The 17,168-nt window shown below is 51.3% G+C and overlaps 4 non-coding genes across 4 annotated transcripts; 1 reads left to right on the top strand and 3 right to left on the bottom strand.

Annotated features, from left to right (window-relative positions):
- The first annotated feature begins 368 nt into the window (after positions 1-368).
- On the top strand, positions 369-441 carry trnam-cau (transfer RNA methionine (anticodon CAU)). Its single transcript has one exon. It is a non-coding gene; the product is annotated as a tRNA-Met (tRNA).
- Positions 442-10,543: 10,102 nt separating this feature from the next.
- trnam-cau (transfer RNA methionine (anticodon CAU)) lies at positions 10,544-10,616 on the bottom strand. Its single transcript has one exon. It is a non-coding gene; the product is annotated as a tRNA-Met (tRNA).
- A 2,902-nt stretch (positions 10,617-13,518) lies between these two features.
- On the bottom strand, positions 13,519-13,591 carry trnam-cau (transfer RNA methionine (anticodon CAU)). Its single transcript has one exon. It is a non-coding gene; the product is annotated as a tRNA-Met (tRNA).
- Positions 13,592-16,504: 2,913 nt separating this feature from the next.
- trnam-cau (transfer RNA methionine (anticodon CAU)) lies at positions 16,505-16,577 on the bottom strand. The gene has a single exon. It is a non-coding gene; the product is annotated as a tRNA-Met (tRNA).
- Between the last annotated feature and the right edge of the window lie 591 nt (positions 16,578-17,168).

Below are 17,168 nucleotides of genomic sequence, written 5' to 3'. Positions count from 1 at the left end.
CTTACTCTAAAAAAGCACATACTCCTTCAAGTGTGAATTTAAGCAGCGGCCTAAGGATGATTTTGCTCTGCTTTCCTCTACAGTCCTGCGCCGCAGCAGCTGAGCTACGGAAGGGAAGTGACAAAAGTGCTTGCTGATGGTTTGCCGCTCAGGCCTTGGCCTAGCCATTGCTGCCGCTGTGCTGTGGGACTGTGAACGGCCAGCTGCTCTCCACAGCCTGGGCCAATGCTGTAATGGATAAGCCGTCTGTCTGGGGATGGGAAGCTGATAGCTTTGACTCCTGGCTGGCTGAGAGTTTTGTGTCGACTTTGTCCTGCGGCTTGGGAACACTTTGCAACTTGGTCTACTTGGGCGTGCTGCATGGCAGTGCCTTCTTCGCGCAGTAGGCAGCGCGTCAGTCTCATAATCTGAAGGTCCTGAGTTCGATCCTCAGAGAAGGCAGTGTGCCCACTGTGCTTTCTTTTGCCATCACTCACTTGACCTTTCCGCTCTCGTTGCGCGCCAAAATCCAGCCGCTTTGCTTGCTGCCCTGCTGCAAAGCATTTGACAGCCTCCAGCACTGGAGATGGGAGCGCAAGGCAAGACGTTGTCAGCTGGTTGCCACAAGTGCTGAATGTGAAGATTGGAGCCCAGGAAAAAGCAGAATGGAGAGTGCAGGCATCGATCCCACTACCTCTCACATGCTAAGCGAGCGCTCTACCATTTGAGCTAATTCCCCAGCTTGGCTAAGACTGCTGAGCCCAGATTCTTTCACAACAGCCCCATAGCAGCTGTCTCCAAGTTGCTCCTTGAGCTGCAGGGAAATGCGGCTTGGGCTTGGGCTTGGCTCGCTGCCTGAACGCAGTCAGTGCTTTGCTTCAATCAGCAGGTCCCTCCAGCAGCAGCAAGTTAGCAGCGGCAGGACCGGCCAGCTCCAATAACCATGAAAGAAGCCCAGAAGAGCCCCAGCTGGCGCAAGGAAAAGCTGGTGAGCGGAAACTAGCAGTCGCCACGAGTGTGGGGGAGCAGTCGAGAGCCCTGTCTGACTGACACAAGACTTCTTTTGATTTCCAGTGAGTGCTGAGGTTTTGCCTGCCATGCTGCTCAAACTGGACGCACCCCTCGAACTGTATCGTTAATATTCTCAATTGCTGTAAATGTAAAACTGTAATTGACATGACAATTGTGAAACGGAAGGGTTGGGAAGAAACTCATGACAGTATTGAAGGTAACTGATCTCCCTTGCAATGTTTGTATTTTTTGGTGCTGTTTGGAAACTGTTTGGCAATGTAATTTTTACAGATATTTATGAATAAAGTATATTTTGGAAATAAAAAAAAAACTGGACGCACACCCCAGGTAAGCATCAACTCTTGCTGGAGGACCATCAACTAGCTGAAAGGCGCACTTTGGTCTGCCTGAAACCTGCTGCTCGTTCTTTGTGAGAGCTTCCTGCTCCTGTTTACCCCCCTTACTGATGGCTCTTTAGGATTTTAGAAAGGACAAATTGCACAGGCACAGGGTTGGGCGGAACCGTAAACTTCTTGATTAAGACCCCCCTAACACCCTGATACAAAGACCTCGAAACGAATGTAAAGGACGCCACACGACACCTTGCTTGCTTAGACCGATTTAAATCCCTCCACCATTTAACCTCGGCTTATCCATTACAGCATTGGCCCAGGCTGTGGAGAGCAGCTGGCCGTTCACAGTCCCACAGCACAGCGGCAGCAATGGCTAGGCCAAGGCCTGAGCGGCAAACCATCAGCCAGCACTTTTGTCACTTCCCTTCCGTAGCTCAGCTGCTGCGGCGCAGGACTGTAGAGGAAAGCAGAGCAAAATCATCCTTTGGCCGCTGCTTAAATTCACACTTGAAGGAGTATGTGCTTTTTTAGAGTAAGCGTGTAGTAAGCAGCAATTAGCTGAAGGTAGCGCTCTTAACTTGACAAGTCGATGGCTGCTCAACGTGTTGCCGCCAAGGCACGGGATCCCTCGTTTCCTGTCTGCAAACTGCCTGCACGCGACTGTTTCACTTCCGCAGTTTCATCTGCTGGCCAGCAGGGGTTCGTCTTTGCTCCCCCAGAATATATAATATTCCATAAAAATTTGCAACCCTTTTCTATGCAATGTACATTTGCAAAACGCAGCAAAAATAGTGTTGGCGCATACAGCCCGAGGGGGTCTTACACGGGTGCCGGCCACTCGGTAAACTATGGCGGGAGGACCCCCTTACACAGTGGTCTTTCTCCATGGAGCCTTTGGAGCGGCTGCCCCAAGCTTTACTGCATCCCACAGCACGTAGTCCTGGACCTCGGAACGTGCCAGCGAGCGAAACTCAAGTCGTGGACGACTCTTTGCACTGGAAGAATTGGGATCGGAATTCCTCCTCCCCACCCCCACCTCCCGCCCCCCGACTGGACTTTAAAACTGGACTTTATGGAGTATGGGGAAGGAACCCCAACCCTCACGGACAATAGTACTGTGAATGAGAGCCAAAACCTTACACAAAGCACACAGACGCAGGCTGCATTCCGATGGATCAATTTCAAACATTCCAACATCACAACAGAACTGATAGTGTCAAAGGACTGGAATTTGGGACATTATCATAACAGTGACACAGCATAACTGCCGTCATGTAACACAATTAAGTAATTAGGGAGGCCATTCTTACAACTAACCGGCCCCAGGCCACAGCATTCACTCCTGTCGAGGCAGGAGAGAAACCTTTTCACGTATATCAGCTCTGGAGCCTGGAATACCTCACCCTGGTGGAGTTTATTGTTCTCGGTCATGGAAATAACATCAACATAAGTGGATCTGTCTGGACCAGGCAGGTAACTGACGAAAGAGATTAAAAGGTGCTAAGCGCTCACCATCCAGCAGGATGGCTCCAGGTGATGTGTTTATGATATTTCGATAAGGATCATCATGAAAAGGACAAGATCGAAGAGTTTGGCACTGCAGTCAAGAAGGAGGGTCAGGAAGAGTCAACCTGGCTCGTGGACCTACAAATTCTCACCTCATGGAGGATTGTAAGTTATCAGCCAAATGTGAGGGGTATTTGGGGCTGAGTGTTGAAAGCAATTTTAAGTGTGACAAAGAAATCCTGGGAGGGTTTGGGGTTTTGAATTGAGTGAGTTTGGGGCAGAAGTGTGGGCTTTTGCTTGTGGGTTTTCGGAAAAGGTGCGTCTTAAAAGTGGTGGTGACTTGTGTGTTTGGGTGGGAGCCGAGCCGAGCCGAGCCGAGGTTAAATGGTGGAGGGATTTAAATCGGTCTAAGCAAGCAAGGTGTCGTGTGGCGTCCTTTACATTCGTTTCGAGGTCTTTGTATCAGGGTGTTAGGGGGGTCTTAATAAAGAAGTTTATGGTTCCGCCCAACCCTGTGCCTGTGCAATTTGTCCTTTCTAAAATCCTAAAGAACCATCAGTAAGGGGGGTAAACAGGAGCCGGAAGCTCTCACAAAGAACGAGCAGCAGGTTTCAGGCAGACCAAAGTGCGCCTTTCAGCTAGTTGATGGTCCTCCAGCAAGAGTTGATGCTTACCTGGGGTGTGCGTCCAGTTTTTTTTTATTTCCAAAATATACTTTATTCATAAATATCTGTAAAAATTACATTGCCAAACAGTTTCCAAACAGCACCAAAAAATACAAACATTGCAAGGGAAATCAGTTTCCTTCAATACTGTCATGAGTTTCTTCCCAACCCTTCCGTTTCACAATTGTCATGTCAATTACAGTTTTACATTTACAGCAATTGAGAACATTAACGATACAGTTCGAGGGGTGCGTCCAGTTTTTTTTTTTTTTTATTTCCAAAATATACTTTATTCATAAAAATCTGTAAAAATTACATTGCCAAACAGTTTCCAAACAGCACGAAAAAATACAAACATTGCAAAAGAGATCAGTTTCTTTCAATAATGTCATGAGTTTCTTCCCAACCCTTCCGTTTCACAATTGTCATGTCAATTACAGTTTTACATTTACAGCAATTGAGAATATTAACGATACAGTTCGAGGGGCTTCCCATGGTTCCAGCCCCTCAGTCCAGCTTGGTGGGGGAACCTTACACTGTGGTCTTTCCCCATTGAGCCTTTGCTGCGGCTGCCCCAAGCTTTAGTGCGTCCCTCAGCACGTAGTCCTGGACCTTGGAATGTGCCAGTCTGCAACATTCGGTGGTGGACAACTCTTTGCGCTGGAAGACCAGCAAGTTTCGGGCAGACCAAAGGGCGTCTTTCACCGAATTGATAGCCCTCCAGCAGCAGTTGATGTTTGTCTCGGTGTGCGTCCCTGGGAACAGCCCGTAGAGCACAGACTCCTGTGTTACAGAGCTGCTTGGGATGAACCTTGACAAAAACCACTGCATCTCTTTCCACACCTGCTTTGCAAAGGCACATTCCAGGAGGAGGTGGGCGACCGTCTCTTCCCCACCACAGCCAACGCGGGGGCACTGTGCGGAGGGGGCGAGACTTCGGGTGTGCATGAAGGATCTGACGGGGAGGGCCCTTCTCACCACCAGCCAAGCTACGTCTTGGTGCTTGTTTGAAAGTTCTGGTGATGAGGCATTCCGCCAAATGACTTTGACGGTCTGCTCGGGGAACCATCCGACAGGATCCACCGTTTCCTTTTCCCGTAGGGCCTTGAGGACATTCCGTGCAGACCACTGCCTGATGGACCGGTGGTCAAAGGTGTTTTTCCGCAGAAACTGCTCCACGAAGGATAGGTGGTACGGCGCCGCCCAACTGCATGGTGCGTTCCGCGGCAATGTGACCAGGCCCATCCTTCGCAACACCGGGGACAGATAGAACCTCAGCACGTAGTGACACTTGGAGTTTGCGTACTGGGGATCGACACATAGCTTGATGCAGCCGCACACGAAGGTGGTCATCAGGATGAGGGCCACGTTGGGTACATTTTTCCCGCCCTTGTCCAGAGATTTGAACATCGTGTCCCTCCGGACCCGGTCCATTTTAGATCCCCAGACGAAGCGGAAAATGGCTCGGGTGACTGCCACGGCGCAGGAGTGGGGTATGGGCCAGACCTGCGACACGTAGAGCAACAACGTGAGCGCCTCGCACCTGATGACCAGGTTCTTACCCACAATGGAGAGAGACCGCTGCCCCCACATGCCCAACTTTTGTCGTACCTTGGCTACTCGCTCCTCCCATGTTTTGGTGCACGCCCCGGCCCTTCCGAACCATATCCCCAGCACCTTCAGGTAATCTGACCTGACGGTGAAGGGGACAAAGGATCGGTCAGCCCAGTTCCCAAAGAACATGGCCTCGCTCTTGCCGTGGTTAACTTTGGCTCCCGAGGCCAGTTCGAACTGGTCGCAGATGCTCATCAGTCTGCGCACGGACAGCGGATCCGAGCAGAAGACGGCGACGTCATCCATGTACAGGGAGGTTTTGACCTGAGTGCCTCCGCTGCCTGGGATTGTCACCCCTCTTATGCTCGCATCCTTCCTAATAGACTCAGCAAAGGGTTCAATACAGCAAACAAACAAGGCCGGGGAAAGAGGACAGCCCTGTCTGACTCCAGATTTGATCGGGAAACTTTCAGATTCCCACCCGTTGATTGACACTGCGCTACTGATGTTTGTGTAGAGCAGTTGGATCCAATTGCAGATTCCCTCCCCAAACCCCATTTTGGAAAGCACGTCCATCATGTAGGTGTGCGATATCCTGTCAAAAGCCTTCTCCTGGTCCAGGCTGATGAGGCAGGTGTCCACCCTCCTGTCCCGTACGTAGGCGATCGTATCCCTGAGTAGCGCGAGGCTATCAGAGATCTTCCTGCCGGGTACAGTACAGGTCTGATCGGGGTGAATCACCAGCTCCAGAGCAGACTTGACTCGACTGGCTATGACTTTGGACAGAATCTTGTAATCAACATTAAGCAGTGAGATGGGCCGCCAATTTCTGATTTCTACCCTCTCCCCCTTCTGCTTGTAAATGAGGGTGATGATGCCTTTTCTCATGGATTCTGACATGCTACCGGCCAGGAGCATACTCTCGTATACTTCCAGCAGGTCCGGGCCGACCCAGTCCCACAGGGCCGAGTACAACTCGACCGGTAAGCCGTCGCTCCCGGGAGTTTTACTCGCCTCGAAAGACTCGACGGCCTTTGTCAGCTCGTCCAGAGTTAGCGGCTTGTCCAGTCCCTCCCTCCTGCTGTCATCTAAGACCTCTGTGATAGATGACAGGAAGGACTGGGAGGCTCTGCTGTCTGTGGGCTTCGCGTCATACAGCCCAGCATAAAAGGATTTGCTGATCCTTAGTATGTCGGACTGCGAAGACGTTACCGAGCCATCTTCTTCCTTCAGGCTGCTGATAACAGAGCTCTCTCTGTGTACCTTTTGGAAGAAGTAACGCGAGCACGTCTCATCCTGCTCGATGGAGCGGACTCTGGACCGGAAGATGATCTTGGAGGCCTCCTTGGCAAAGAGCGAGGCCTGCTGGCTCTTCACCTCTTGGAGGTCCTCCTTGACCTCGACCCCCATTGACTGCAACCGGAGTAGATTTTGCATAATTTTCTGGAGTCGGGACAGTTCCCTCTGTCTCTCTCTCGCCTTCTGAACACCTTTGTGGATGAAGAACCTCTTGATGTTCTCCTTAATCGCTTCCCACCAGTGAACTGGAGACTCAAAGAGGGGTTTCACGGTCCTCCAACCATTGTAATCCCTTTTGAGTTCCTCAACGTTCTCTGGGGTCAGCAGTGTCGCATTGAGCTTCCACGTCCCTCTGCCAACCCGCTGGTCGTCCTGTAAGTGACAGTCGGCCAGTAAGAGGCAGTGGTCGGAGAAGAACACCGGCTTGACGTCGGTGGATCCGACCGTGACAGCACGGGAAACAAACAGGAAGTCAATCCTGGAACGGGCAGACCCGTCCGATCTTGACCATGTGTATCTGCGCTGCGCTCCGTCTGCAGGTTTGCTGAAGACGTCGTGCAGTTTGGCATCCTTAACTGTTTCTACTAGGAATCTGGACGTAGCGTCCAGTTTGCTGTCGTCACTGCCGGATCGTCCAGCCGCATCGATGATGCAGTTGAAGTCACCGCCTAGGATGACCGGCCTGGACGTCGCCAGCAGCAGTGGGAGCTGCTGGAAGACGGTCAGCCGCTCGCTGCGTTGTACCGGGGCGTACACGTTGATCAACCGGAGCGGAGCGTTGTTGTACCTCACGTCTGCTACGAGGAGGCGGCCGCCCACCACCTCCTTAACTTCGGAGATGGTGAAGTTACCTCCCCGCAGCAGAATACCCAGGCCGGAGGAACGGCAGTCATTACCCCCCGACCAGATCGATGGCCCGTGGGACCACCATCGCGACCACTGCCTGTAGGTGCTGAGGTGTGGTATTCCACACTCCTGCAGAAACAGTAGGTCAGCTTTGACCTTGGCAAGGTAATCCAAGGTTGAAACACATCGCGTAGTCGATTTAATGCTACGCACATTAATGGAAGCAATTCTTACACCCATTTTTTACTAAAAATTAGTTGTTGCTTCCCATACCATTTGTCCTCGCTAGTCCCAGTCCTTCCCCTTCGGGATGTTCCTGCATACCCATCGTATGCGCAAGCAGTTTCACGTTGGTTGGGCTCAGAAACCCCTCCTGATTTTTCCTGCAGGGTTTGTGCCGCTCGGGTGACATCGGGGGGGTCTTGTAGGCAGAGAGGATTGGGTTGTCCTCAGCTGCTTCCATCTGTTCCTCCTCGAAAACATCACAGCTCCGGTGCGTCCAGTTTTTTTTTTTTTTTTTTTTTTTTTTTATTTCCAAAATATACTTTATTCATAAAAATCTGTAAAAATTACATTGCCAAACAGTTTCCAAACAGCACGAAAAAATACAAACATTGCAAAAGAGATCAGTTTCTTTCAATAATGTCATGAGTTTCTTCCCAACCCTTCCGTTTCACAATTGTCATGTCAATTACAGTTTTACATTTACAGCAATTGAGAATATTAACGATACAGTTCGAGGGGCTTCCCATGGTTCCAGCCCCTCAGTCCAGCTTGGTGGGGGAACCTTACACTGTGGTCTTTCCCCATTGAGCCTTTGCTGCGGCTGCCCCAAGCTTTAGTGCGTCCCTCAGCACGTAGTCCTGGACCTTGGAATGTGCCAGTCTGCAACATTCGGTGGTGGACAACTCTTTGCGCTGGAAGACCAGCAAGTTTCGGGCAGACCAAAGGGCGTCTTTCACCGAATTGATAGCCCTCCAGCAGCAGTTGATGTTTGTCTCGGTGTGCGTCCCTGGGAACAGCCCGTAGAGCACAGACTCCTGTGTTACAGAGCTGCTTGGGATGAACCTTGACAAAAACCACTGCATCTCTTTCCACACCTGCTTTGCAAAGGCACATTCCAGGAGGAGGTGGGCGACCGTCTCTTCCCCACCACAGCCAACGCGGGGGCACTGTGCGGAGGGGGCGAGACTTCGGGTGTGCATGAAGGATCTGACGGGGAGGGCCCTTCTCACCACCAGCCAAGCTACGTCTTGGTGCTTGTTTGAAAGTTCTGGTGATGAGGCATTCCGCCAAATGACTTTGACGGTCTGCTCGGGGAACCATCCGACAGGATCCACCGTTTCCTTTTCCCGTAGGGCCTTGAGGACATTCCGTGCAGACCACTGCCTGATGGACCGGTGGTCAAAGGTGTTTTTCCGCAGAAACTGCTCCACGAAGGATAGGTGGTACGGCGCCGCCCAACTGCATGGTGCGTTCCGCGGCAATGTGACCAGGCCCATCCTTCGCAACACCGGGGACAGATAGAACCTCAGCACGTAGTGACACTTGGAGTTTGCGTACTGGGGATCGACACATAGCTTGATGCAGCCGCACACGAAGGTGGTCATCAGGATGAGGGCCACGTTGGGTACATTTTTCCCGCCCTTGTCCCGAGATTTGAACATCGTGTCCCTCCGGACCCGGTCCATTTTAGATCCCCAGACGAAGCGGAAAATGGCTCGGGTGACTGCCACGGCGCAGGAGTGGGGTATGGGCCAGACCTGCGCCACGTAGAGCAACAACGTGAGCGCCTCGCACCTGATGACCAGGTTCTTACCCACAATGGAGAGAGACCGCTGCCCCCACATGCCCAACTTTTGTCGTACCTTGGCTACTCGCTCCTCCCATGTTTTGGTGCACGCCCCGGCCCTTCCGAACCATATCCCCAGCACCTTCAGGTAATCTGACCTGACGGTGAAGGGGACAAAGGATCGGTCAGCCCAGTTCCCAAAGAACATGGCCTCGCTCTTGCCGTGGTTAACTTTGGCTCCCGAGGCCAGTTCGAACTGGTCGCAGATGCTCATCAGTCTGCGCACGGACAGCGGATCCGAGCAGAAGACGGCGACGTCATCCATGTACAGGGAGGTTTTGACCTGAGTGCCTCCGCTGCCTGGGATTGTCACCCCTCTTATGCTCGCATCCTTCCTAATAGACTCAGCAAAGGGTTCAATACAGCAAACAAACAAGACCGGGGAAAGAGGACAGCCCTGTCTGACTCCAGATTTGATCGGGAAACTTTCAGATTCCCACCCGTTGATTGACACTGCGCTACTGATGTTTGTGTAGAGCAGTTGGATCTCTACACAAACATCAGTAGCGCAGTGTCAATCAACGGGTGGGAATCTGAAAGTTTCCCGATCAAATCTGGAGTCAGACAGGGCTGTCCTCTTTCCCCGGTCTTGTTTGTTTGCTGTATTGAACCCTTTGCTGAGTCTATTAGGAAGGATGCGAGCATAAGAGGGGTGACAATCCCAGGCAGCGGAGGCACTCAGGTCAAAACCTCCCTGTACATGGATGACGTCGCCGTCTTCTGCTCGGATCCGCTGTCCGTGCGCAGACTGATGAGCATCTGCGACCAGTTCGAACTGGCCTCGGGAGCCAAAGTTAACCACGGCAAGAGCGAGGCCATGTTCTTTGGGAACTGGGCTGACCGATCCTTTGTCCCCTTCACCGCCACCGGAAAGCAAAAGAAGTCTTGTATCAGTCAGACAGGGCTCTCGACTGCTCCCTCACACTCGTGGCGGCTGCTAGTTTCCGCTCACCAGCTTTTCCTTGCGCCAGCTGGGGCTCTTCTGGGCTTCTTTCATGGTTATTGGAGCTGGCCGGTCCTGCCGCTGCTAACTTGCTGCTGCTGGAGGGACCTGCTGATTGAAGCAAAGCACTGACTGCGTTCAGGCAGCGAGCCAAGCCCAAGCCCAAGCCGCATTTCCCTGCAGCTCAAGGAGCAACTTGGAGACAGCTGCTATGGGGCTGTTGTGAAAGAATCTGGGCTCAGCAGTCTTAGCCAAGCTGGGGAATTAGCTCAAATGGTAGAGCGCTTGCTTAGCATGCGAGAGGTAGCGGGATCGATGCCTGCATTCTCCATTCTGCTTTTTCCTGGGCTCCAATCTTCACATTCAGCACTTGTGGCAACCAGCTGACAACGTCTTGCCTTGCGCTCCCATCTCCAGTGCTGGAGGCTGTCAAATGCTTTGCAGCACGGCAGCAAGCAAAGCGGCTGGATTTTGGCGCGCAACGAGAGCGGAAAGGTCAAGTGAGTGATGGCAAAAGAAAGCACAGTGGGCACACTGCCTTCTCTGAGGATCGAACTCAGGACCTTCAGATTATGAGACTGACGCGCTGCCTACTGCGCTAAGAAGGCACTGCCATGCAGCACGCCCAAGTAGACCAAGTTGCAAAGTGTTCCCAAGCCGCAGGACAAAGTCGACACAAAACTCTCAGCCAGCCAGGAGTCAAAGCTATCAGCTTCCCATCCCCAGACAGACGGCTTATCCATTACAGCATTGGCCCAGGCTGTGGAGAGCAGCTGGCCGTTCACAGTCCCACAGCACAGCGGCAGCAATGGCTAGGCCAAGGCCTGAGCGGCAAACCATCAGCAAGCACTTTTGTCACTTCCCTTCCGTAGCTCAGCTGCTGCGGCGCAGGACTGTAGAGGAAAGCAGAGCAAAATCATCCTTAGGCCGCTGCTTAAATTCACACTTGAAGGAGTATGTGCTTTTTTAGAGTAAGCGTGTAGTAAGCAGCAATTAGCTGAAGGTAGCGCTCTTAACTTGACAAGTCGATGGCTGCTCAACGTGTTGCCGCCAAGGCACGGGATCCCTCGTTTCCTGTCTGCAAACTGCCTGCACGCGACTGTTTCACTTCCGCAGTTTCATCTGCTGGCCAGCAGGGGTTCGTCTTTGCTCCCCCAGAATATATAATATTCCATAAAAATTTGCAACCCTTTTCTATGCAATGTACATTTGCAAAACACAGCAAAAATAGTGTTGGCGCATACAGCCCGAGGGGGTCTTACACAGGTGCCGGCCACTCGGTAAACTATGGCGGGAGGACCCCCTTACACAGTGGTCTTTCTCCATGGAGCCTTTGGGGCGGCTGCCCCAAGCTTTACTGCATCCCACAGCACGTAGTCCTGGACCTCGGAACGTGCCAGCGAGCGAAACTCAAGTCGTGGACAACTCTTTGCACAGGAAGAATTGGGATCGGAATTCCTCCTCCCCACCCCCACCTCCCGCCCCCCGACTGGACTTTAAAACTGGACTTTGTGGAGTATGGGGAAGGAACCCCAACCCTCACGGACAATAGTACTGTGAATGAGAGCCAAAACCTTACACAAAGCACACAGAGGCAGGCTGCATTCCGATGGATCAATTTCAAACATTCCAACATCACAACAGAACTGATAGTGTCAAAGGACTGGAATTTGGGACATTATCATAACAGTGACACAGCATAACTGCCGTCATGTAACACAATTAAGTAATTAGGGAGGCCATTCTTACAACTAACCGGCCCCAGGCCACAGCATTCACTCCTGTCGAGGCAGGAGAGAAACCTTTTCATGTATATCAGCTCTGGAGCCTGGAATACCTCACCCTGGTGGAGTTTGTTGTTCTCGGTCATGGAAATAACATCAACATAAGTGGATCTGTCTGGACCAGGCAGGTAACTGACGAAAGAGATTAAAAGGCGCTAAGCGCTCACCATCCAGCAGGATGGCTCCAGGTGATGTGTTTATGATATTTCGATAAGGACCATCATGAAAAGGACAAGATCGAAGAGTTTGGCACTGCAGTCAAGAAGGAGGGTCAGGAAGAGTCAACCTAGCTCGTGGACCTACAAATTCTCACCTCATGGAGGATTGTAAGTTATCAGCCAAATGTGAGGGGTATTTGGGGCTGAGAGTTGAAAGCAATTTTAAGTGTGACAAATAAATCCTGGGAGGGTTTGGGGTTTTGAATTGAGTGAGTTTGGGGCAGAAGTGTGGGCTTTTGCTTGTGGGTTTTCGGAAAAGGTGCGTCTTAAAAGTGGTGGTGACTTGTGTGTTTGGGTGGGAGCCGAGCCGAGCCGAGGTTAAATGGTGGAGGGATTTAAATCGGTCTAAGCAAGCAAGGTGTCGTGTGGCGTCCTTTACATTCGTTTCGAGGTCTTTGTATCAGGGTGTTAGGGGGGTCTTAATAAAGAAGTTTACGGTTCCGCCCAACCCTGTGCCTGTGCAATTTGTCCTTTCTAAAATCCTAAAGAACCATCAGTAAGGGGGGTAAACAGGAGCAGGAAGCTCTCACAAAGAACGAGCAGCAGGTTTCAGGCAGACCAAAGTGCGCCTTTCAGCTAGTTGATGGTCCTCCAGCAAGAGTTGATGCTTACCTGGGGTGTGCGTCCAGTTTTTTTTTATTTCCAAAATATACTTTATTCATAAATATCTGTAAAAATTACATTGCCAAACAGTTTCCAAACAGCACCAAAAAATACAAACATTGCAAGGGAGATCAGTTTCCTTCAATACTGTCATGAGTTTCTTCCCAACCCTTCCGTTTCACAATTGTCATGTCAATTACAGTTTTACATTTACAGCAATTGAGAACATTAACGATACAGTTCGAGGGGTGCGTCCAGTTTGAGCAGCATGGCAGGCAAAACCTCAGCACTCACTGGAAAGCAAAAGAAGTCTTGTGTCAGTCAGACAGGGCTCTCGACTGCTCCCTCACACTCGTGGCGGCTGCTAGTTTCCGCTCACCAGCTTTTCCTTGCGCCAGCTGGGGCTCTTCTGGGCTTCTTTCATGGTTATTGGAGCTGGCCGGTCCTGCCGCTGCTAACTTGCTGCTGCTGGAGGGACCTGCTGATTGAAGCAAAGCACTGACTGCGTTCAGGCAGCGAGCCAAGCCCAAGCCCAAGCCGCATTTCCCTGCAGCTCAAGGAGCAACTTGGAGACAGCTGCTATGGGGCTGTTGTGAAAGAATCTGGGCTCAGCAGTCTTAGCCAAGCTGGGGAATTAGCTCAAATGGTAGAGCGCTCGCTTAGCATGTGAGAGGTAGCGGGATCGATGCCTGCATTCTCCATTCTGCTTTTTCCTGGGCTCCAATCTTCACATTCAGCACTTGTGGCAAGCAGCTGACAACGTCTTGCCTTGCGCTCCCATCTCCAGTGCTGGAGGCTGTCAAATGCTTTGCAGCACTGCAGCAAGCAAAGCGGCTGGATTTTGGCACGCAACGAGAGCGGAAAGGTCAAGTGAGTGATGGCAAAAGAAAGCACAGTGGGCACACTGCCTTCTCTGAGGATCGAACTCAGGACCTTCAGATTATGAGACTGACGCGCTGCCTACTGCGCTAAGAAGGCACTGCCATGCAGCACGCCCAAGTAGACCAAGTTGCAAAGTGTTCCCAAGCCGCAGGACAAAGTCGACACAAAACTCTCAGCCAGCCAGGAGTCAAAGCTATCAGCTTCCCATCCCCAGACAGACGGCTTATCCATTACAGCATTGGCCCAGGCTGTGGAGAGCAGCTGGCCGTTCACAGTCCCACAGCACAGCGGCAGCAATGGCTAGGCCAAGGCCTGAGCGGCAAACCATCAGCAAGCACTTTTGTCACTTCCCTTCCGTAGCTCAGCTGCTGCGGCGCAGGACTGTAGAGGAAAGCAGAGCAAAATCATCCTTAGGCCGCTGCTTAAATTCACACTTGAAGGAGTATGTGCTTTTTTAGAGTAAGCGTGTAGTAAGCAGCAATTAGCTGAAGGTAGCGCTCTTAACTTGACAAGTCGATGGCTGCTCAACGTGTTGCCGCCAAGGCACGGGATCCCTCGTTTCCTGTCTGCAAACTGCCTGCACGCGACTGTTTCACTTCCGCAGTTTCATCTGCTGGCCAGCAGGGGTTCGTCTTTGCTCCCCCAGAATATATAATATTCCATAAAAATTTGCAACCCTTTTCTATGCAATGTACATTTGCAAAACACAGCAAAAATAGTGTTGGCGCATACAGCCCGAGGGGGTCTTACACAGGTGCCGGCCACTCGGTAAACTATGGCGGGAGGACCCCCTTACACAGTGGTCTTTCTCCATGGAGCCTTTGGGGCGGCTGCCCCAAGCTTTACTGCATCCCACAGCACGTAGTCCTGGACCTCGGAACGTGCCAGCGAGCGAAACTCAAGTCGTGGACAACTCTTTGCACAGGAAGAATTGGGATCGGAATTCCTCCTCCCCACCCCCACCTCCCGCCCCCCGACTGGACTTTAAAACTGGACTTTGTGGAGTATGGGGAAGGAACCCCAACCCTCACGGACAATAGTACTGTGAATGAGAGCCAAAACCTTACACAAAGCACACAGAGGCAGGCTGCATTCCGATGGATCAATTTCAAACATTCCAACATCACAACAGAACTGATAGTGTCAAAGGACTGGAATTTGGGACATTATCATAACAGTGACACAGCATAACTGCCGTCATGTAACACAATTAAGTAATTAGGGAGGCCATTCTTACAACTAACCGGCCCCAGGCCACAGCATTCACTCCTGTCGAGGCAGGAGAGAAACCTTTTCATGTATATCAGCTCTGGAGCCTGGAATACCTCACCCTGGTGGAGTTTATTGTTCTCGGTCATGGAAATAACATCAACATAAGTGGATCTGTCTGGACCAGGCAGGTAACTGACGAAAGAGATTAAAAGGCGCTAAGCGCTCACCATCCAGCAGGATGGCTCCAGGTGATGTGTTTATGATATTTCGATAAGGACCATCATGAAAAGGACAAGATCGAAGAGTTTGGCACTGCAGTCAAGAAGGAGGGTCAGGAAGAGTCAACCTGGCTCGTGGACCTACAAATTCTCACCTCATGGAGGATTGTAAGTTATCAGCCAAATGTGAGGGGTATTTGGGGCTGAGAGTTGAAAGCAATTTTAAGTGTGACAAAGAAATCCTGGGAGGGTTTGGGGTTTTGAATTGAGTGAGTTTGGGGCAGAAGTGTGGGCTTTTGCTTGTGGGTTTTCGGAAAAGGTGCGTCTTAAAAGTGGTGGTGACTTGTGTGTTTGGGTGGGAGCCGAGCCGAGCCGAGCCGAGGTTAAATGGTGGAGGGATTTAAATCGGTCTAAGCAAGCAAGGTGTCGTGTGGCGTCCTTTACATTCGTTTCGAGGTCTTTGTATCAGGGTGTTAGGGGGGTCTTAATAAAGAAGTTTACGGTTCCGCCCAACCCTGTGCCTGTGCAATTTGTCCTTTCTAAAATCCTAAAGAACCATCAGTAAGGGGGGCAAACAGGAGCAGGAAGCTCTCACAAAGAACGAGCAGCAGGTTTCAGGCAGACCAAAGTGCGCCTTTCAGCTAGTTGATGGTCCTCCAGCAAGAGTTGATGCTTACCTGGGGTGTGCGTCCAGTTTTTTTTTATTTCCAAAATATACTTTATTCATAAATATCTGTAAAAATTACATTGCCAAACAGTTTCCAAACAGCACCAAAAAATACAAACATTGCAAGGGAGATCAGTTTCCTTCAATACTGTCATGAGTTTCTTCCCAACCCTTCCGTTTCACAATTGTCATGTCAATTACAGTTTTACATTTACAGCAATTGAGAATATTAACGATACAGTTCGAGGGGTGCGTCCAGTTTGAGCAGCATGGCAGGCAAAACCTCAGCACTCACTGGAAAGCAAAAGAAGTCTTGTGTCAGTCAGACAGGGCTCTCGACTGCTCCCTCACACTCGTGGCGGCTGCTAGTTTCCGCTCACCAGCTTTTCCTTGCGCCAGCTGGGGCTCTTCTGGGCTTCTTTCATGGTTATTGGAGCTGGCCGGTCCTGCCGCTGCTAACTTGCTGCTGCTGGAGGGACCTGCTGATTGAAGCAAAGCACTGACTGCGTTCAGGCAGCGAGCCAAGCCCAAGCCCAAGCCCAAGCCGCATTTCCCTGCAGCTCAAGGAGCAACTTGGAGACAGCTGCTATGGGGCTGTTGTGAAAGAATCTGGGCTCAGCAGTCTTAGCCAAGCTGGGGAATTAGCTCAAATGGTAGAGCGCTTGCTTAGCATGTGAGAGGTAGCGGGATCGATGCCTGCATTCTCCATTCTGCTTTTTCCTGGGCTCCAATCTTCACATTCAGCACTTGTGGCAACCAGCTGACAACGTCTTGCCTTGCGCTCCCATCTCCAGTGCTGGAGGCTGTCAAATGCTTTGCAGCACGGCAGCAAGCAAAGCGGCTGGATTTTGGCACGCAACGAGAGCGGAAAGGTCAAGTGAGTGATGGCAAAAGAAAGCACAGTGGGCACACTGCCTTCTCTGAGGATCGAACTCAGGACCTTCAGATTATGAGACTGACGCGCTGCCTACTGCGCTAAGAAGGCACTGCCATGCAGCACGCCCAAGTAGACCAAGTTGCAAAGTGTTCCCAAGCCGCAGGACAAAGTCGACACAAAACTCTCAGCCAGCCAGGAGTCAAAGCTATCAGCTTCCCATCCCCAGACAGACGGCTTATCCATTACAGCATTGGCCCAGGCTGTGGAGAGCAGCTGGCCGTTCACAGTCCCACAGCACAGCGGCAGCAATGGCTAGGCCAAGGCCTGAGCGGCAAACCATCAGCAAGCACTTTTGTCACTTCCCTTCCGTAGCTCAGCTGCTGCGGCGCAGGACTGTAGAGGAAAGCAGAGCAAAATCATCCTTAGGCCGCTGCTTAAATTCACACTTGAAGGAGTATGTGCTTTTTTAGAGTAAGCGTGTAGTAAGCAGCAATTAGCTGAAGGTAGCGCTCTTAACTTGACAAGTCGATGGCTGCTCAACGTGTTGCCGCCAAGGCACGGGATCCCTCGTTTCCTGTCTGCAAACTGCCTGCACGCGACTGTTTCACTTCCGCAGTTTCATCTGCTGGCCAGCAGGGGTTCGTCTTTGCTCCCCCAGAATATATAATATTCCATAAAAATTTGCAACCCTTTTCTATG

This window comes from Heterodontus francisci, chromosome 5 (genome assembly GCF_036365525.1).
Source record: "Heterodontus francisci isolate sHetFra1 chromosome 5, sHetFra1.hap1, whole genome shotgun sequence".
Lineage (NCBI taxonomy): Eukaryota > Metazoa > Chordata > Chondrichthyes > Heterodontiformes > Heterodontidae > Heterodontus > Heterodontus francisci.
This window is presented reverse-complemented; position numbering and strand designations above follow the sequence as displayed.